Raw genomic sequence first — 22,835 nt, forward strand, 5'->3', positions numbered from 1 at the left:
ATATTTTATGGAATCCATCTTATTCGGTGACGACGAGGTCAAGTTGTAGAGCAAGTCAACCAAAGTTGGTTCGCCGTTCAGTATACTGTGTGACTACTTAAACACAAAATGATCAACAAGAAACTGGGAAGTTATGAAGCCAAATTTGCCTTTAGCAGATCCAGACTTTAATGCACCATCTTGTGAGAAGAAGAAGAAGAAGAAGAAGAAGAAGAAGAAGAAGAAGAAGAAGAAGAAGAAGGAGAGAAAATGCCAGTGTTGACAGCAAAACATTAAAATAGAAATCTAAAAACAGGAGTGTGGATGGTAAAACTTTCCACTCATAAATTAAATTTTTGAATTCATCCACATTAGTGGTATGCATAATGTACAGGGTACAAATGTCTCGCTCTGTCTTATGTACGTATTTTAAATCAAACTACTCAAATGAATTCCTCTCATATTCATGCACACAATGACACGCGCAAAAACAAACGGAAAATCCCTGCGGCGACAAACTGTGTATGGCAGAGCAAATGCAATTTGCTTTAATTTCAGAAAAAAAAACTGCATGCCTCTCATTCACCTGACTGATGTGTCTCTGCTCCAACATTCAAATAGAGAGAGACAGGCATTTATAAGGTCTATATCTTTCAAAGCAGATCCCCCTAAGTAAAGATGATACCGGGGATCCTATCAAATGAGGGCAGATGGAGGTAGTGAAAGGGGGGACAAGAGGAGCTATTTTTTCCACGAGAACTGAAGAGTCATCTTTGCTCACATCACATCTGCCGCTCTTTTCCTGAAGCAGGAAGCTTAAAGGCTGCCTCTCCGGTGTTCTTGACATCTTGGCTCTGTTAATTGCAACATTTGCAGCCGTATTGGTATTCAGGTTAGGCTCTGGGAACAGATGGCGTTTAACTTTAAATATTATTAACACTTCCCAGCATTCAACATCCTGGGTGGGGGTTATGAGGACGAGCAGACGTGCAGGTGAAATTACCACCATTTCCATAACAGCGTCAAAGGAGGAAATACAAATTGGGATGATTTTCTAACTGTGGCCACTTGTGTGAGTGTTCTTTTCCCCATCACTGGCCTTTCCATGTTTGTCTTATCTGTACATCAGTATTCATATCATGTGTTCTATATGTTCATCTGTCTGTGTACAGGATGTGTACTGAATGCTATATCGGTATTCCCAAAGATGGTTTCCAAAATCTGACCCTGTAATTACACTGCATACACAGTGTAAAAACGCAGCAATGTACAGTACATAATGTACCTGTGTATCTTTTATTATTATGCTTTTTGGTACCTTTTCAATGTGCAGGTTTAACTGAGAGATTCATGGAAGAATTCCAACGCCCTTGTTTGTACATCTGTCTGAACAAAAGGCAAATAAAGGTATGGAATTTGAATTGAATTTTGAAAACAATTGTAAATACACATTAAAAAATGACACCTCATTTATTACACAGAATTAATTAATTTTATACTGACATGTATCTTAACCAGCATCACCAGTTAATAATAATATATGTCACAAATATGTACTTTTGTAAACTAAGCAGCAACATAGTGAATTACATCCTTTTAAATCTTGTGGTGAATTAATAGAAGTTTTTTGCTCATGCAATGCATCGCCTTAAAACCTATAAAAAAAAAAACTTGAAATATTTTATTGCCCCACTTTGAAAGTCATAAGTACACTTTACCGCTACACTGACAATGAGAGCATGACATTCAAAAATGTCTTATTCAAGAATGAAAAATGACTCCAAAAAGCCACCGTGTTGGAATGACGCCCCGTGTAGCCTCTTGGTGAATGTGCATTCAGTCCGTCTGAATCAGCTTTGAAACGCCTTTGAAATATATATGACAGCCTATCTGAGAGGCACTTAACTGTTGGGCGGCAGCAGAGGTGCCGCGGAGGTGGGATGACATGGGATGACTGGAAGCCACCACGGTGGAGGGGAGGAAGGGACGGTAGGAAAAGAGAAGAACGAGGAAAGGGAGAATAAAAGCAAGCTGTTACTTTTCCATTGTGTAGGCCTGAGTAGTTGCTTTCGATGACAGCCACAGGGGGAATAGAGCGATGTGTGTGTGTGTGTGTGTGTGTGTGTGTGTGTGTGTGTGTGTGTGTGTGTGTGTGTGTGTGTGTGTGTGTGTGCGTGCGTGCGTGTGTGTGTGCGTATGTTCATTCAGGAGTGAATAACTGCGTTTCTCTGTTTCAGAGTATTTGTGTTTTTGTGTCTGCCTTTGTGAGAAAGAAATAGAGAAAGCTGCTGTTTGTTTTTGTATCCAAATGTCTGTTCGTGTGTGTGTGAGGGTATTCGTGTGCCAGAGAAAGGAACAGAGCGGAAGGAAGGGAAAAAAAAAATAATTCACTGGTATGAGTGAAAGAGGGCGATGTTCTTGAGCATGCACTGACATGTCACATCGTATTTGTCACATTTGAAGGGACAGCACCCGTAGTCCCCGGTGCCCTGACCCTGCAGTCGGGTGGTGCTGTCTCGCTCTTGCCGCACAGCAGCCACCATCTCTGGGATTGTGGGACTGCAGATCAGTGACCCTCAGCAACCCCGATGGAAACCTCCGGTGTGCCCAGCAACTGTCTTCTGCTCATCCACATGTAGTCTTTTCAACACCACAGAGAGAGCTTATAGCAGGAATCTCTGTGTGTGTACAGGTGTGCATGAAAACAGCAAAACATCACATCCCCCATCAAAATTAGCAATCATTTTCTGCTGATTGCTGAGCAAGTACAATGCCGCGCTTTAGCATTCCCCGCCGACGCTGCAGAGCACCCACCCACTGAAATGCTGCCGGTCGAGAACCATAGAAGGTTATTAATCTATGAATAGAGGTGATTGCAGTCTCTGGCTTCAGGTGAATCATCTGCTTTCTCTCTTTTCAGTTCTTACCAGGTGCGAGAGTAACTGCTGCAGTTACCCTGGAGACAGCGATTTGAAAGGGCACACCGATCCGCTCCAGGATCAGGTGGGTTAATGGGAAAAGGCTAAGCTTTACTGGAAAGCGCATGCTGCCACGGCAGACAATGACATTTTTGTGACAGACGTGAGGTTCCTGTGAGACAATCAAGTAAATACCACTTCGTGTTTATTTTGCCTTGTTTTGAAATAACAGTTCGATACACAAATTATGGGCACTCTTTGTAGCATTTTCCACAGTAGCTGTGTTTTGTGGTTAGAAACTGCATGTATGATGCAAAAGTGGACTCTGACCTATGTAAATAATACAACTAAAAGATGGCTCTATACTATAAAATAGCTTAACTTCCCTTATGCTTTTCTCCTTCACACCAGACAGACATGCTGGTGTGTTTCATCACTTCATGCACTCACAGATTCAGATTTCTTTTACAGTGTAGGCATTTCTCTTTTCTGCCCGCAGCAATCGCAAAGTGTAAAGGGGTTCATAGACTGTTTCAACAGGATGGTTTGCTATTATTGAACTATTGTGCAAATCAAACGTGTGTTTTCTATGGGCCTCCTTAACAACTATGGGGTATCCTGCTGGCCCTTGTTTCACAACCCGATTAACAAGTAAGTGGGCGAGGCAAGAGGTGTTTGATTCTGTTGCTGCAATGAGATTAAGGTTCCTAACTATTTACAGGAGATGTTGTTCACAGTGAAGATTTCTGGGTGTCTTATAAACACAACCTAAATCATCATCAGTTTTCTCGCCTCTGTTCTGAGTGCGGGTGAGTAAACAGACTGGTCATGCTGGTGTTTTTTTCTGGGCTCATCTAAACAATTACACAAATCAGCTTCTGCAGTTTATTCTTGTGTGAGACGAGCAGACGCGCCAGACACCTTCACAGTTCTAATTGAGAGACAGAAACATATTGCACACTCTCACCTCTTAACAATGCCTCTTACTCGAGGCCCTCCTCCCAGAGTGCGGCTGCTGTTTGCCGTTTGTTGATAGCGTTGTTTTGTCCTTCATGTCAAGTGTTTACATCAATTCTTTTAATTAATTATGTTTTTATAAAGGCTCATTGCAAGCAGGGGTTCAAAAGCTGTCAATTCTGGAAATCCCCAGTTATCTGTCTACCAAGCATGGGGACAATATGTGTCTGAATTACAGTTATTTTTTCATAAAGGTAATCAAGCATGCAACTGTAATTAAAACTTTTGTAACTCAAATGGAATGGGACTCTGAGTGCCCAATGACAGGTCGATTGTAAACAACACTTAAACCTGCAGTGCAGAACGTTTGTCTCCTACTTCTGCCAGTGAAAGTAATTACATAAACATTGTCGACACGTGCTTACGTCACGGGCTCCACTGTAGCTGTTTCCGTTGTTACTGTTGCTGCTCTAAAATGGTGGCTAACAAATTTTCTGAGTGTCACAACCCTGCGCAGAATGATTCGTTTCAGTATCAGAATTTGATCAATGCAGTCGGGTAACATTTGGAAAGTCTAGAAGAGCCGCGCAATTGAATTACTTTATCCCTATTCAAAGTAGATGTTACCCGATGTCAGACGCACATCCTCTACCTATATAGCATGCCCAACATGCATTCATCCAACAGGGCGGTAATGTCTCACCACACACCAGATTTAAAAGCTATGTATAGCGTGGAATATACAGAGTTCTATCTGGTAGTGATAGCACCAAACATGGACCAATGTTTGCGACTAACCGCTGAGCATGACACAGCACTACGCAGTCAGGTAAGTGCTGGTGGAGGAGAGTTAACAAAGCTTAAGTGAATAGTGGACTTCAACATTTATCAGTAGGCCAGTGGCTAAAATAAGTAAAGTAATAAGTCGTAATAGGGTTTTAAAAAAAGTTAATTATTTTACCATATCAACTTCATGAAGTGATAATACGTGAAGGTTTTTACAATTTGTCATCACTGTTCCGTTTCTGTAAGTTTAAAGCATTTACCGAGAAAATAACCCAAAAAAAGATAACATGAATATAATTCTAATTTTGAAGTCCAAAGATAAATGGTGCTTCACTTTCTGTTAAATTAAAAAATACATTGACAGGTTGGAAATTAAATATCCTGGCTCTTTGTGTTATTTCCAAGGAATGTAAAGAGACAAAATATATATATATATAGTTCTTTTTTGACATGCTGCTGGATTTAAAGGCATGCATATTGGTCATATCATGTATCTGCCATTTGTCCTGCCAATAATTCCATCACTGCAGTGAGAATTCCCTGCAGGATGATTGACTTGTAATAGTAGCCACGACTCTTAATGTGTCCCTCTTTTCAGGACTTGACTGAATAATTTATGCATGAGTAAAATGATCAGTTGGGAAGCTTTTAGAATCAAGTGCAGCTTCCATTTTTTTTCAACAGCATCCTTCAGGGGGTTACAGACTATATGCCTCGATGAAAGATATACCAGCTTGAACGGTGGATGAAAAAAGAATCTTGGATGCAAAGAGACAAATACGAAACTAAAAGAGACAGTCGAAGGGAGACACAGATTCATAGTGAACAAAGGGAATAGGAGACAAAAGAGACAGTGACGCAACAGTGGGAGGTATATGCTGTTTGTCAGCGTAAGGAGAGCAAACTGTCAGTTTTTGTGCTGCATCAGTGAGTGATGACTGCCATTATCACACCCAATGGGTTTAAGCAGGCGATATTAGCACACCGTTTCCACACTCAAATGAAACAGGCAGAGTTCTCCACAGTGGGGATACCCAGAGCAAGCATGGAAAACGGAGTGCGAAAGCATGGTAGGCATGAAGATTGGTGGGGGAAGATATAAAGAGAACAGCGGAGAGAGAAAAAGAGCGAAGAAAAAGGAGCAGGTGTCACCGCACACAAAAGACAATACCGAGAAGGCTAGCGTCAAAAACGGAGGGAGAGAGGAAATTAGAACAAAGGAAGTGAGTGTCCCTGTTGTTTCAGAAGTTCCTGCAGTGTTTTAAATATAATGGCCCCTCTCAACATAGACCACACAGTGAGATCTGACATCCATTGAACAAAGTGGCTGAGGCAGATACGGTGGTTTGGGGCACTGCAGTGGGATGCACACAATGAGAGTTGTAATTATAGAACAAGCACACCTCACTAGCTCTCTGAACACAGAGGGAAACTACCTGTAATTGTTTTAGCAGTATGAATGGGTATGTGTGTGTGTGTGTGTGAGAGAGAGAGAAGAGAGAGAGAGAGAGAGAGAGAGAGAGAGAGAGAGAGAGAGAGAGAGAGAGAGAGAGAGAGCCAGAGGCTAATGTACTGAAAATCCACTTTACTACATACAGATCAAAATGAATTCTGGAAGTTGTGGCCTCATAGTTTTGCAATCTTTGCTTTGATTTTTGTTAATTCCTTTAAGAGGTATGAAAATATAACTAAAGGAAAAATAATCTTTGGGTTAAATGGCCACAAAACTGGAGATAAGACAACCTGGGAGGTCACAGGTAGCTTTGTTTTGAGCAGTTCACAATCCGAAGCTATAGGAAACAACTGTGTTAGATCTACATCAGAAGAATCGCAGATCTCCTCAGTATGGCCACCACAAACAAATGACCTGCCATCCTCTTCAGTGACTAACAGGAGCTTGTCAGTAATAGAAAGTTGTCATTAATTATATCTCAAATGGCTTTTTAAGATATCGTATATATCCTATGTTCTGTGAAAGCACAATCTATATTGTTTGCCGTCTTTATGAGCTGATTTGGTGGCAAATGAGTTTCCTCACCGGGGATTAGCTGTCTGAGTCCAAACGGAAAGTCGCATTTTCAAAAAACTCTTGGGACATTAAGTCCCACTCTGTGCTATATGTTATTGTCTTTCTTCCAAGTGACACCATGCTGTGTGCAAAAATTACATCTGAAAACAGGCACACAGTAAATGTAGTTTCACGATTCAAGTTTCTTGTTTTTTTATGTCTACTGTAAACCATGAACAAAATCTCTGTATCTGACAGATATTTTTTGATTGTGGAACCAAAACTCTCTGCATGCAGTAAATGGTGCACCCTGGTAGTTAAAATTTGGTTTCCATTTTTTCCACTAGTGTTTTGCCAAAGAGAGGAGTCTGTGCCATCCATCATTACAGGAAGCTGCAATTTTGTCTGGCATAGAGTGCAGAAATGACAAAGCTAGCAAATTAGAGGGGCATTAACACAGAGTATATGTCCTGTGCAGGCTATATCCGATGTATTGATCAGTTTCCCTGCTGGTATAATCCGAGGCGAGCACTGATAGGGGCCCAGGAAGTTACATGAATTAAAGCTTACTAGGAAGCGATATATCAAAATGCAAAATACTATAATAGTAGCCAGGACAGCATTTTATTTGCTTTAGCAGTTTATTGGTCCAGGCTGCATATTTTGGCAGATGAAAGCATGATTACGCAGGAGATTTAATGGTTGTGGTTTTATTACAAACTAGAGTACAGTCTGGGAATTCTGGCAAGCCTGAAAGGCCAGGCAAAATAATGGCTGAGTTGGTGTTGATCAATAACCCTGTCAAATCCTAGCACATAGGCTACACTTTGATGATTGTGTGATAGGACAGTAAAAACAGTGTTAAAACCTTATTGTTTATCCAATAAACTTTATGACTAAAATGCAATACGCAGCTAAACCGCTAAACGCTAAACCTATTTTTTTTTTTCACCAGAGGGATTATGTGCAATTTGCCTTTGCAGTGCAGATTAACTCCACATTCAAGTGAAACAAAATATGTTTTCCAGACACTCAGAAATGCCATTATTTTCTTGGCACAAACAGGACAACATGCTGGCACCTGCATGTGTCAAGACGAAGCTGCTGAGATGAATTTGCCTCAGTAAATGATTCACCGGCCCCTGGGCCTTCAATCAATGTTATTTTTCCTCTGGGATTTGGAATGGCATGTTTAAAGGCACTTTTTACTTGCTTCCATTTGATGATGCAGAAAACGAATGACTTAGAAAACCAAACAGTTATCAGAAAATGTCATGGTGAATCAGAGGTACTGTACAGAGGAAGTTTGTCAACTCAACAAGTAGTCCAGGTGCATAAGTCTCTTGAAATGCTGCACTTTCTTTGTCAGTCATGTCCACACTCCAGTGCAGCACAGATAAGGTTGAAATAGAAGTGAGATTCAGACAGATGAGTCTGAGCTTTTTCGAAGAGAACCAACATATAGTTCAGCCCCCATCTATCCCCATCTCAGTCCCTTCACCAGCTGGGGCTCACCGCCTCCGTTTCTCTGCCTCTGTGTCTATATCTGTATAAAGACAAGTCAACAATATGGAGGCAGAAAAGTAATCAAAACAAAGACCTTGCTGTGTACATTTGATTGAGACGTGAGGGGAGGTGAAGAGAGGTGAGACTGAGAAAACTGCAATTCTGGATTACAAAGACTTTCACTCAAAAGAAACCTACAGAAATATATATATATGTTGGAAACCAACAGAAAATGGCAAGAAGTCAGCACCTGAAGGAGATTATTTGTTGTCAGTGCTGGAGGAGAGAAGAAGCACAAGGCACATATTACGAAATGGAGAAAACTTATTAGCATCTCAGTCTGTTTGTCTTCTATACAAGCACAGCTGTGGATGGAATACTGAACAGGACTGCTGAGGGCCCAAAGGGTCAGGGAGCCCCGGGGCCACCGCCCCTGTGTGAAGTGAAGAGTCCGTCTAACAACTGCAAATGCTCTAAGTGACTACAGTGCTTCAAAGTGACACAAAACAAGCACAAAGAGGTGCACGACAACCACAAAGAGATACAAGATGATTAAAAAGAGATACACAACAGCAAATAAGAGAAACCAAACAACTAAAAATAACAACAAACTCGTACACCTTACCTGCAGTACAAAAAAAAGAGTATCAGAATTACCACCAAGAAACACAAAATAACCCAATCGATTTATCAGTGGCCAATTTCATTGGCTGGTATTGGCCTGTAGTATTGTTTTATCTTGGGTTTGTTTTCAATTTATAGTCAATTATAATTATTGCCTTGCCAGTAAAGTTTACTGTTTCAATGCACTGATGTCATTTGGGACTATTAAGTCATTAAACTGTAAAATTGCAAATCTTTGTCACAAGTGTTTGATATGTACATTTGGGCCGATATGTCTATATCAGAATTTTTTTACCTCCTAATAAGGATGTCAGCCCCAAAAAAATCCAGTATCGGTCGGCTCTAATCATGACCACAATATATTAAATGACCACAGAGACAACAAACAACAACAAAAATAATTCAAAGAGACACCAAACAATTTCATAAAGCCATGCAAAATGGCACCATCAGTCTGAATGTCTTGCTCTTATGTAAATTAGGTGTGGGGGGGCTCATTGTATCATAATCTGTATATTAGTGCAGTACAAACATACTCAGTGGGCCTTTAGTTGAAAAAATATTTTTTTAGTAGCAGCAAGTCAGCTCCATTTACTGGTAATTTTGATGTCTCAGTGGTAACAGCTAACGTTCTTCCGACATTCAACACCAAACCTATATACTTTTGTGTCTTTGCCTCCTCTTCTACTTTGTCTTATATTGAAGCGGTGACAGCTTGGCACGGCAACGAATCAGGAATTCAGATTACAGGAGATGATTGTGCTTTTCCATCAACACAACCGGTGAATGCGTTCATTGTGCCTGCGATTGTAAGAGTGCTGACAATTGATTTAAAAAGATCTTTTTCCTATTATGTCTGCAAAGCCTGGAGTATGATGCTATCTTCCACCTATTCTGAACCATCTTTTAAACTCCTCCCGCAGACATTTCTGGCATTTTTGTCCAGATTGAACTAAATGAGAATAGATGTCACAGAGTTTCATTTTTTGGGGAAACGAGGACAGCGTATGCCTCTTACCCTAAATCAGCTCCATCAGTTAAGTGAACTCTGTTCTTCGCTGTGACAGTTGAATATGTGTGGGTGACAGTACAAACAAAGGTGAATCGATGCATTTCCCCGAGGAAGAGAAAAAGAAAGGTTGAGAGGAAGACAGAGAGTGAGAGAGAGGAGGGTAGAAAAGACTGAGAGATGAAGGTGGCAGTGTGACATAGGGAGTGTGACAGTGTCATGCAGACTGGTTTCATCGTTTCTCCCCAGCGCCCTAGGGAGATCATTAGCTCACAATATGGAGTCTATCAATCCTCACAGAATACCACTCTCCCCTCCAGATACATGCCCCGTCTGTCTGCCTCTCTCTCTCCGTCTATCTGTCTGTTTGTCTGCATGCGGCTCACAGATGTACATTCAGCATAATGAAAATCTAGTTAATGGGAAATGTGTTGTATGTTAGCTAGCCTTTGGGGGGTATTTAATGGGAAAAAAAAACAGTGGCCTAAAGAGTAGCTATTATCCCTTATGAAAGCTCAACTCCTACCCTCTGCATGCCCGTCAATGTGCTGTCTTGTGCTCTCACTCGACTGAGAGTTTATCGTCCATATGTTAAAGAACAAAAAGACCCATTTACAGCAAACCAACAAAAAACGATTACAAATCCAGTGGATTCTGCAGAGAGCCAAACTCATGACAAAGAGACGTGGCAAGTAGGCTTAAATGTAGAACCAGTTAGGCAACAAATTCAATGAGAGGGCAGCCAGCAAAAACCAAAACACTCATGCCTTTATTATACCTTCTACTCTACACACACAGTGTACGCATACGCTCTGTGCGGACATCCATGTACTAATCCGTTGTGATTGTGGCACCACTGTGCTACAAGGGCGCCCAATGCACCGGAAATACCAAATGAATGCTAAATTTGAAGACAGGCTGAGTGAAGAGGTCTGTCACTACCCGCATCTGTACAAATGATCTAAAAGACAATCAAATGTGCGACAGTTCATTGACAAAAATTGCAGAGTTTGGAAGAAGAGGAAAGAACTACGACGCGCCCTTGGTGTCCACAGCTGTCCATATACACGTCAGGGCAGGACGTCTATTCAGGCCTTAAGGCTTTGTAATTATAACACAACCTAGCAGATGAGTAAAGCTGTTATGTACAGTGTATTCTGAAGGGAGTCGAGTTACTGAGGAACAGATGAAAATCTGACAGTCTCGAGCCCTGATTGACAGGTGACCTAACCTTTGTATGACCCATATTACCCACGCGTAGCATTACCCACACGTGCTTTGATGGGCTTCAGCCACACTGTGAAAAGTAAGTGTACAGAATGGATGGATTAATGTATGGGTATTGCACATTTCCTAAATTCAAAGATGGTCCTTGCTGCTGTGTCTGCATGGTGGAGTTTTTCAAATTATTGGGCAGTGTTTGATAAAAAAAAAATTAAAAAAAAAACACTGATAATTAGGCAAAGGAGATGCTTAGCTGTTTCAAAAAATTAAACATTTAACCTCGTCTCACCTCTGTAGCCTGTAGCCAAAGTACACCCGCTTACAATTATTTATAATACTCGAACACACCTTGTCATGTAGGTTAGTTGAACATTTAGAGACTATGCAGAGACAGGGCTGTGCTTTCCAAAGGGAAGATAATGCACCAATGACCCTGGTGGCAAAGAGGTGGATGTGTTCCTAATTGGAGAAGGATGTATCACACAGACACACACACACACACACACACACACACACACACACACACACACACACACACACACACACACACACGCGCGCGCGCGCATGCATGCATTCACATACACGTGTGTACACACACACCCACGGAGACCCTCTGGGAGGTAATCTCTCTTCCTGTTCCGGCTATGCCTGGTCAGCCAAGCGGAGCTGCCACCTCATTGTGTCCTTCTGTAGCGAGGCTCTGTACGGTCTTCCTGCGAGCAAAGAGAGAGAGAACGAGTCAGTCTCCACCACGACACATACTGACACACGCAGGGCCGCATGGAGCCTGATGCCCTGCAGTACAAACAAAGAGATTTTACAAAGGCTGCAGCATCTGATTCATAGTCGGCTATTTTCTGTGAGTGTGGAGCGTGTGTTGCACCTGTGGTGGCTGCTTGTGTGTTTGTTCATGTTATTTCACTAAAAAGGCGGCTAAAGTTTCACATTGCTGAGCTCCTGCTGAGACAAGGACGAAAATACAAACACTAAAATGTTCTATGCAGCGTCTAGTCATCATTGTCTTCCAAAAACACACAAAATGTGAAAAATGATGCCACGACGCGTGAATCAAGAACAAAATGAAGTGAATCAGTGAGAAGAAAAAAGACGAAACGTTGGGTTGCACGTGGAAAGCAAGGCGGGTTGTTACGATGCAAACTAGCTTGTGGTTTACATTTATAGCTGCAACAATTTGACAACAATTTCAAAACATATAATTTCCGTCCTGTATAATATCACCCGCATTCATGCGAACAGTCAATCGCTTCTTATTGCTATTATATATGACTGCATAAAATGTTGCATAGAATAAAAAAGAGGAAGGAAAAGAGGCGATGCCACAAATGCGGGTAACAAATGTATTCTGATTCCAGACACGGAGCAGTCAAAATGCACGTGGAGGTCAAATAAAAAGAAATGAGCCTGGCAATATGAAACACAAACTCACGACACATCAATACGCGTTTAACAGATATCAACGACCCCATAAATGTAAATTAAAATGATGTGTGGGGAGCAATAAATACGATGTAAAATAGCCCCGCTCCTCCACAAGGCCCGGTGTTTATTTTCTCCCTCTTTCCTTCTCTCGTTGCTCACACACACGCTTACACATATACACACAAAACAAATACATCATTAAGACTGGATGCAAACAAAAAACAAATTTCAGCGTGTTTCTTTTGTTTTACTTATCATTTATTTCATAATAAATATCTGGCATCCAGCACACTCTTATTTTACTTTCTTTAGTTTTTCAATTTGGTTCACCTGAGAGGTTTTTAAAAATTCATTAACGTTTTGTGCAAAACACTTCTGGGAGTCTCTTATTGATTTCTTATTAATAGGTTGTTTGTTGTAATAAATGATTTTGTCCTTAAGGCAATGAATATGTAAAGTTGAATGCAATTGGTGAAAGAAATGGCCTTAGGTTCCCCAACCGGCAGAGATGAAAAATATGAAAGTCTGAATTCAATTTCTAAAGAAAACAAAACAACAACAACATTTGAAGTACTTGTTAACTGTCATTTTCTACACCTCATAAATTTTTACTGTCGCTCACAAACAGTTTTGCTCCCTGAGTGGTTTTGCTTGTGATCAATATGTGTGTGCATGTGTCTGACTGGAATAAAAGCGTGACATACTACTGACACGATACATTTTTTGAAAACTTAAATTCATATAAATAATACAGTGCTTACTGAATGTGATACAATCAATAGGCCTTGTCACTTTCAAGCATCTGTGAGAGTTTGTGAATGTTAGAGTGAGAGAGAAGGACACTGAGAAAAAACGAAATGTTTCGGTAACTGCATGATTCTCTAAAAGAGTTTTCATACCAGTTTAGATTAAATATTTCTAATATTGTCAGACCCACAATGGACAGTTTAAAAGGTTTCAAATAGACCCAGTGAGCAAAGGAAGGAGGAAGAATGTGTGCAACAGAGAAATATATCTCTGGTTCGAGAAATTCTGGTGCGTTATGATAATAGTTAATGTAGCCTCAAGCAGCTGGAGCCTCAAACAGAAATAAGAAGGTCTGGTAACCTTTTTTTTCTCATTGCAAACCTCCAGATTCTTTTTTCATTTTCTAACTTGTAGGTCTTCGTCCCCCATCGACACGGACTCGAGTTACTGGAGCGCAACCGATTTATTGGTTGGCTGATTTTATTGGCCAATACTAGCACTGGGGTATATGTTGTCCAATATGAAAACTTTCTTAAAGAACATAATATGGAAGAAAAATCTTGAGGTAAATGAAAAATTGCTATCCTGCCAGCATTACACATCTTTGTCATGAGTGTTTGAAACCACACTTAATTTCGTATAGTGATATCAGAATTTTTCAACTTCCTAATATCGGACCAAAAACTCCAGTACCGGTTGGGCTCTACGAGTGACATCACTTGAAGCAGTTATCTAGTTTCACAAGGATCCCTCTGGAGCCACAAAACACTTTGTACAACTTTTTCCACATATGCAGCAGTTCTCCCTAAAACCTGTAAACGGTACGTTTACAGGTTGCTGTGATCCACAAGTGTTCAGGCAGTGCAGATGGTAAATACTGTGGACAAAATAATATATTATATTTTACAATAGTTTACAATCCAGTGTAATCGCCCTTTAATGAATGCTATTTCATGTTTATTCACCTCTGTGCTATTTTGTGTTATTATTGTTCTGAATAGCATCAGATTGCAAGATGTCCCGACTTATTTTGCACACATTCATGCACGGTGCAATGATGCAAAGTACAAATGTTCACTGACGGTTCTGTATCACCATAAAGAGATTTAAAAGAATATTTGCGCAGAAAAAGGTTGTTGTTAAGGAAACAACAAGAATTGGGCATGCACTTACACACACACACACACACACACACACACACACACACACACACACACACACACACACACACACACACACACACACACACACACACACACACACACGTGTCATACTCATACAGTACACCCACAGTAGCATGTGTTGAGCAGCCAAGCGACTCTTGTTAATGCGTTATTGAAGCTGCCATCCCGATTCAGTCTATTTATCGCCTTTTTCAAGTTTGTTTACTGCAGCCCGTAACTCATGTCAGCAACAGACAGACCATCCTTCTCTTCTGCACGTATAAAACTTTTACTGGGCTAACAAACTGCAACCGTCGACAGGGACTCTGGTAGACCAGGGGAGGGAGGGGGGCGGGGTTGGGGAGTGGGGGGCGAGGCAACGGAGGAAGAGAAGAAAAGGAAAGATTTACGGCAGCTTGTAAATTTGTCCATCAGAGCTTTCTTTCTTATCAGCTACATTTGCTCTCTTGGCTCCACAGTGAGCTGTCTAGACTCCAATTCTACGCCTCAGGTACGGTACATTCAACTTAAATGTGGAGAGATGTCTTATTTTTGGAAAAGGGTACAATTCTTTTTTCTTTTTTTTTTAAGTGTGTGTGTGTTTTTCAAGCTGCTAATCATTAGTGGATGGATCCTGTTTCACCCGCAGGTGAGAATGAGAAGGGTAAATGAAAGGCAACGCAGAAAAGGCTTTAGAGATGAAAATTTATGCAAAGCCACAAAAAAACTCACCTTTCTGCCACACCAAAATCCCTCTCATTAGCTTTATGAATTTAACATCACGGCGCAGAAAGCCGGAGCTTTCAGTCGGCCTGCTCTGTTTGTTGGGAGAGCTAGTGATTATTGTTTATTACCTCAATAAAAGCCATACAATCCTCCGCCTTCCTGTGCCCATCTGGTATAATGACAGCTTAAATATTCAGAGCTGTGCAGCCATAAAATAAAAACACAATGAGTCAAAAATAAAGTGTGTGTAGTAGCTGGCTAGCTTCCTCAAAGGGTTTGTCATTTTTTTCATACACCTCCAGTTTTAGATTGAGAAATGGACTGGCATTTAAAAGCAGCATCTTGGCTCTTCGACAATGATGCGTAAAGGATAGTTTTTTTTTCATTTACTTGAATGCATGGGGCTGTACACAAACACACACACACACACACACACACACACACACACACACACACACACACACACACACACACACACACACAGTCCCAACAAAAACATATCCACGCGCAGACATGCACACACCCACACAACTATGCAAGGACACACTAATCACATGCCCAGAGGATAAGATATAACGAGATAAACCACAACAATTTTGAATGCACAATAATTACACCGAAGTATCATACATACACTGCACCAATTAAGCTAACACAATTAACTCCAGGGCCACAGAGGATCTTGGAGGCTTGGTGAACCGTATGAGGATTTGTAGCGGGTCCCAGTCAATCCTCATTTCATATAATTTTTCCAAGCATCATGTAACCGTCTGCGTTGTGCACCTGTGGAGTATTAGGAGGACCATTTGGCTCTGATTACATTCTCTGTCTCGGGTGGGCACTGTGTTTTGTTGTCACATTTTCTCTGCCAAACTGTTTTGCTTTTGCAGGAACGCTCGGTTCGCCATAGCTCGTCTCTCTAACTCTCTCTGTGAGCAAACCTCATCAGCCCCCCCTCCTCCCCTCTCTCTGTCTCTGTTTCCTCTTCACGTCCACACGTCACTCTCTTTCTGTCTCGGCATGGCTGTGAGGAAGGCCACTGTAGGCGATCAATACCTGACAATATGGTAAAATCATATATTTGTCCTCTTCTTTAGCAAATTCAATTTGGTCCTTAACATTCCAGTGGCTTTAATTAGATGCCCACGGTAGCAAATTGCAATTTACATTTTTATAGTTTTTCGAGTTAATTAGCTTGCTCACTCAGCCAGACCCGACTTGTTTGTGCTTTCCCCACTTTCTTTTCTCATTCTGCCCCTTTGCCTACTGTTTTGAGGCCTCTGCCTGTGTTGTGTTTACAAGGGGAAAAGTCTTAATGTCACACAATTCCTTCTCAATAAACTAAGTAAAACATTAAGTGTACAAAGACTTCTTTTAATAGCTATTTAGAAGACAGGCTGCCAGCTACGGTGTGTTGTTTTGATTATATCAAAAAGTTTGCCAGCCTCAACAATGTTACATCCCAGTGCACAAAAACATTTTAATCATCTTTTTTATGAGGACAGACCTTTTAAAAGCCGAGTAACTTGTCTTATGTGTTTCCTGTTAAACTGCTTCAATTCCCTTCGGTCCAAAGGGACGTGTCGTATTGAGTTTTTACTTCCTACAGAACAGAACACTGCGGTGGCTTCTTAACAGCGTCTGAGTGAAAATAATTGTGAGCTGTCTCCTATTGATTACTTACTGTTCTTACAGTGTTGACCATGTATAAATGTGCAGTCAGGATTCTGTCAAATTGTGATGAGCACACACATCATCTGAAGATTTCACCTCCAGTCCAGTCGATGCATTATTATGTGTCAACCCAGTCTCAAATCCAAATGTGTTACAGTTACATTGGCCCACACTGCAAAACTTGGGAGATGCCTACGTTTGAGATTGGATTTTCAAAGAAGGAAGTCTTGTGACCAAGTATAAAGACTGACAAAGATTACAGAGGAGGAAGTCATGGGTGGTCGGGTGGATCAGTTACAGCTCTTTCACCCAGGAGAGTGTTTGAGTTAGCAGAAATGAATGTGAATTTATTGTAACGCAATCACGTAATGTAAGTTAAATTCTGCCTGTATTATTACTTATGTGAGCAATGCATTTGTTTTGACCCAAACTATGATCTGTTCCTTCACCTAACTATGTGGCTTTGGTGCACATGGACAAGGGCAATAGAAACAAATAGGCCAAGAAAAGCATATGCATTTTCAAATTGTAGAGTAATTATTGTAAAATAAATACATTTTGTGTTGTGGACTAACGTTCAAATTGCACATTATGATGTGAGATTGTATTTTATATGCACATACTGTAGCTTTTTCCTGCAACAGTACTAGACCCAATTCATTCTACCCGAGTACTCTAACGTCAATTAAATTATTAATTCTGAAACAAAATCAAGTTGAAAGTTAGATTATCCATTATGGGCAAATACATGTATCTATGTTTGATTCTTCACTTCCTCTCCTCTAACCTACAATCCCTCATAAAGTATTACACAACGAGATAAGGACAGGTGGGTGGCTTTAAAATGTTGGGTTTGGCCTGCACTGATATCTCTGGTAGTTACTGCTGTAGGTTTGGACGTTCTGCAGGTCAGTTTCAAAGTTTACAACCTTTCTTCAAGCCCACGGTCTCCCCAGAAACATATACTGCTGTAGAGCTAACCTCTGTAAAAACAAAACAGCTGACCTGCTCGCAGCACTCGTGCAAAAGAAATTAATCTGCAAAGTGAATGCTCTGACCTACCACTGTCAAAGAAAGACAAGAAACAGCCTCTCATTTTGTGACTTGCTTGACAGGTCTATCCTAACCCAGTTTCTTCTATAACTAGACCTTACTGTCAGATGAATGATATCCAAATGAGAGCGATAAAAATGAGGTAGATAAAGCGAGAGACCGGATGAGTGTTTGAGTGCATGACAGCGGGGGGGGGGCAAGAGGGAGAGCCAGGCAGTGCGGCAATCAGCTGAGCAGACAGGCAAGTCACCCCTACTGTCAGTCACCACTCCCCCTTGTGACCAGAGGACTAAATGAAACAAGGCCTTAGAGGTCCTCCATGTTGTCCTCTGTTTCATCCTCTTCCACCATCACTCTTCATCTCCTTAACAGACATCAGACATTTAGTCACGCGGCCCTGGAGACTGTGGGGCTGGTTGGGGGGCAACCAAAAGGGTTGCTGACTGCCAAGAGACCATGTAAGCACCGACCTCTATTACAACACAATTAAACGACTCGTGTCCTCCTCCAAGGTAAGAAAGCTCTTCCTCCTGTTCCTTCCATGTATTCCTGCTTCCCTCCATCTCCTTCAGTTCAGCCCCATCTCTGTGCTCCTCATTAAAACATCACATCCATTTAGGGATATCTACGCTGACATATTGAACAGCATATTGTTATTGTTTGACCGAAGCTATTACTTCCAGCGTGTCCTGAAGGCAGAGAGGACAGATGCGAGGCTAACTTTCACGTTAACCGCTAATTAGTGATTTTATGCTGATAAAAATTAGGTCACGAGTTCAAAAAGTGAAAAAAGGACCAAAGATCCACAGACACTCTAGCTGGTAGTCAAACATCAGTAGACAATACGTTATTACCTACTGATAAATGCCACAATGATTGTTGAAATGGTGCAAGTAGAAGCTCTCCATCACATGACAAAGAGACAGTGCGAGCATCAGCGATTAAACATCAGCTGTCAGATCATTTCATGGACCAGGAACCGAGAGCACATTTGTTCTTCCTTCGAGCTTTTAAATACCACAGAACAAATGAATCAATCAATCTTTCGCTTTCACACTCAGACAGTCTTTGGCAATTTAGAAAAATACAAATAACCTTGACTGCGATCGTTTGAAACAGGAAAATGTTGCAGGACCAGCTATCCACAAGCTAAGTTAAGAGAAGCATCTCACTGATGGAGGGTCGGGGAGGAGGTGGAGATTTCTTTTAAGTTTTGGAGTACTGAGAGTGCAGAAAAAGGGCTTAATTTTAAAGTCTGTGGGGATACCTCAGCGCCCTGCAGGCTGCATCATTATAGGCGATATTTTGGTGGAAAACATGCTCAAGGAGCCGCTCTCGGCTGTGAGAGTACAGTGTTTGAAATCACACAGAATCTTTGAAAGCCAACTTTTGTGTTTCTTTGGAGTGTCTGGAGCCCTTCATTTCTACATATTTCTACATAGCCCCCTTAACGGGTTACAGTGCTCACCTCAATCGGAATTCACCCTTCTCTTCTAATTATAGACTGCTTGTTTTTCTATAAGGCCAGCTGTGCCTTTGAATTCTGGTTGTTTGTTATTCATCTCATTTTCCAGATCGGTCTTCGTTCTGTTTGCAATTGTCCTAACCTTATTATGCGTCACACAAAGTGCGATTGCTGCAGCTAGTCTGTCCTTAAAACTCAAATGAACAAAGCCAAGACATCAGTCCAAAAGAGCAGTATAATCTCTGACTGAGGGGTAGAGGGGAAAGGATGAGGACATCGGGGCGGCAGGGAGACGGGAGCCTCTGACCTGATGTTCCAGCCCCTATCTGCTAATTATCCCTATTCGCTAACCAAACGCTTATAATTAAATTTACATGCAGCAGTGAATAGCCGGATAAAAAAAAAAGAGCAGATCCATCAGGAGGTCGTGAAGGAGGTGATGAGCGGCCATCGCATGGTGTATAAAATACACAAGAACATAAAAAGCTCATTAAGAGAGACAATAAAGGGAAGAGACCCCCAGAGCACTTCAAACACCATCTTGAGCTGTGCCCTGGAAGCATCCGCCCACCTTCACTCGCCTCCCCTCCCCTCTTCCCTCTCCCTTCCTCTGTCACACTTTCTCTCCACCTTTCCTTCTGCTCATCACCTCTCCTCTCCATCATGTTTGCGTTAGGTTCGCACTCCCATTCTATCACTGCGCACCTGTTCCACGGTGGGTTGTTTGTTGTCGGGCAGGCAGCGTGCGGCTACCTGAGGCGGGCCCGCTCTTCCCCCTCTGGAGATGTTTAGGGGAGAAGGAGAAGGGAAGAGAGAACAAGCTCCTCTTTAATGCAGCTTTGGCACAGTGCCCCGGCTGATAGAAGTAGCTGCACAAGGAAAACAACAACAACGCACCCCAACAGAAAAGCCATACTCACACTCCTACTTTGATGCTCTGGCTAGTTAATTATTGCTCAGAGCTATTTAAATACACCTAATTAAAACAAATGTAAAGTAGATCATTAGTTAAGAGATGTTTGCTCCCCAACGGAGGGGAACTGGTGATGTGGGCACGCAAACAAAGAGGGCACACTAGATTGCTCTGTGGTCAGTGACCACTAAGATACTCATCGGGAGCAAGACCGACAGAGGATAAACTGGCACGACAATCCCACTATTGTGTTCCTGTCGATTTTAAAAAGGCAAACAACGGTTTACTTTCCGGAGAAACGCCGCAGCCACGTGGCTATGAGCTGATCACACTAAGTACACATCGAGGGCAGACCATCAAAAGATCTGACAGCCAGAGGTCTAATTGCTGTTATTTCCCTTGAGGTCTTCTTGTGTTTTTCCGTAGATAAATACACGTGAGCACAGAGGAGTGGAAGTGGGGAATCAGAAAGAGCACTTACCAGGATGAAGGAAAGTACATTTGATAAGCCGTGGTCAAGGCAAACATTTTGATATGTCATGGCAGGGAAAGCATGGGCCTAATTAATAACATGAGCGGATTTAATCTGGATGTTCCAATTTCATGTCTATTAAGCTGGCAGGCTCATTGCTATGGTTTACAGGCCCTGTGCCTCAATACGTGTTCTTCTGTACTTACACTTGCTACTTTGATACGCACACTGACAAGTATGGCAAAATGCAGTGCACCACAAGTACCCGCATAGTGTAAAGTGGAGAGTAAAACGCTCACTTCTCATCCTAAACGATTGTCATCTTGGCTACATAGCAGGAGGGGACAATCACAAACCTATTTTCAAATTTCTGAAAATGGCGGCAGAGGAAGCAGCAGCTGTTGTGGTGCGCTACAAATGCAAGTTGCACACGTTCTCACAAAAGTGTTTAATTTTTTGTAAAATGCTTTGCGAGTGATTTGCCCAAATGTTGTTTAGTAATCAGTTTGCAACAACATTAACGTATAAAATGTAACGCACTATGCAAAAAAAAGTCTGCTGACAAGTAGCGTACTACATACGTGTACTAATGGAGGTATCCGAAATGAGATCAGTGCTACCGCTGAACAATTTAGTACGGTAGCAGGCAGCTAACATAATACAGGAAATGCAAAGGTGTAATAATTTCTTGATGTGCTCGTCTTTTCTTGTATCAGCATTTACCTACATCCTATTTACAACCCCATTGATCATTATTAATGTATTAGGCAGTTCTACAAAACCTTGGGTTACGTTAAATTACAGGAGATCACAGTTACGGGAAATAAACTTAAGTTAAGGCTTTGTGTGGTTGTGTCAAAGGGAGTTAAAACACTTTGTCAGGGAAAAGTCGTGAATATTTAATGAGAGTCTTTTCTTTAATTACATGCCTGTGATGTGATTTCCAGTCTCCTGCATGACCGTCAGACAGGCCACACACACACACACACACACACACACACACACACACACACACACACACACACACACACACACACACACACACACACACAATCTCCACTGCAAACTGCATAAAGGCCAAACTACTTTGTGCACTTTTACTGAACATTAACAATTGACATAAAACATGACTCATCTAATATAGGGCTTAATTGGAGGCTAACTTGGTGACTACAATGTTATTATTCCTGATATGAATTATGGCGGGAGCCTGCTGGAATAAACCAGCAAAATCCTTGAATCTAAAAGTAAAAGAGAAGAGGAGAGGAGAGAAAAGAAAAAGAGAGGAGGTGTATTGTTAAGTGAGGTAAATCAGAAAAGACCCGTTCCACTCTCCAGTAGTATGAAGGCCCCTCTCCTGTGTCAGCCTTTAATTAACTATTGACCGTACCACCAGCAGAAACCAAGAAGCAGCAGACAAAAAAAAAGAAAAAAAGATAGAGGGCTAATGGCCTGACAACGTAATACATCCCTTAAAGGCTTTTTTTTCTCTGCTCAGCTCATCGCTTCTGCCCAGTTTAGGCAGTGTTTCAAATCCACGCTCAGATGAGCCGGCTGCAGGCAGCACACACCATCAACAAGTTCAGTCTTCCCAGAATCTATGGATTTGTTTGATCCAAGTCTGATGGCAATTACACACCCACACAAACACTGCCAGCACACTCGTGACGGCATCTGCAGGCACCACGTACAGATATACCTTTTCAAGTTCCCGTTTGATTGTTTATGTGTCAGCACGTATGACTCCAGCGTACATGTGTACCTGTGCGATCGAATCGGCAGCCAAGACAAAGAAAGTCAAACAGAGGAAAAGCTGAAAAATGTCAATGAATATGGGGAGGGTTTGAACAGGCATTACTGCAAGCAGAATTTGCATCACGGTGGTGGGACATAAAAACACACACACACACACACACACACACACTCGCGCAAACATTGCATATACACCGAGCCACAGGGGCCCTGTTTCAACTGCCCCACAGTGTTACAGGCGCCCATATGCAAAACACATACACCCACACACAAATTATATATGCACACAGGGAAAGAAACAAACAGCCTTCCAGTGATGCACTGCAGCACGTCAGGGTCTGACCCCTGTGGACTGAGAGCCCGAACCACCAATCCTTGGCTGATTACAAGTTTCAGGTTCAGCTGACAAATATGACAAA

General features: G+C 41.7%; 1 protein-coding gene across 3 annotated transcripts in view; it reads right to left on the reverse strand.

Annotated features, from left to right (window-relative positions):
- Positions 1 to 22,835, reverse strand: part of pacrg (PARK2 co-regulated) — a 194,998-nt gene that overhangs the window by 136,771 nt on the left and 35,392 nt on the right. For 2 of the 3 annotated variants that reach the window (XM_069152442.1, XM_069152441.1), the window contains one exon: positions 11,612 to 11,724. The exons of the other annotated variant lie outside the window; for it this stretch is intronic. The gene's annotated coding sequence lies outside the window, so the exon portion shown is untranslated. The remainder of the gene's footprint in view (positions 1 to 11,611; positions 11,725 to 22,835) is intronic. 3 annotated transcript variants of the gene reach the window in all.

Source organism: Embiotoca jacksoni, unplaced genomic scaffold (genome assembly GCF_022577435.1).
Source record: "Embiotoca jacksoni isolate LCO1_2020_lvr unplaced genomic scaffold, fEmbJac1.0.p SCAF_18, whole genome shotgun sequence".
Lineage (NCBI taxonomy): Eukaryota > Metazoa > Chordata > Actinopteri > Embiotocidae > Embiotoca > Embiotoca jacksoni.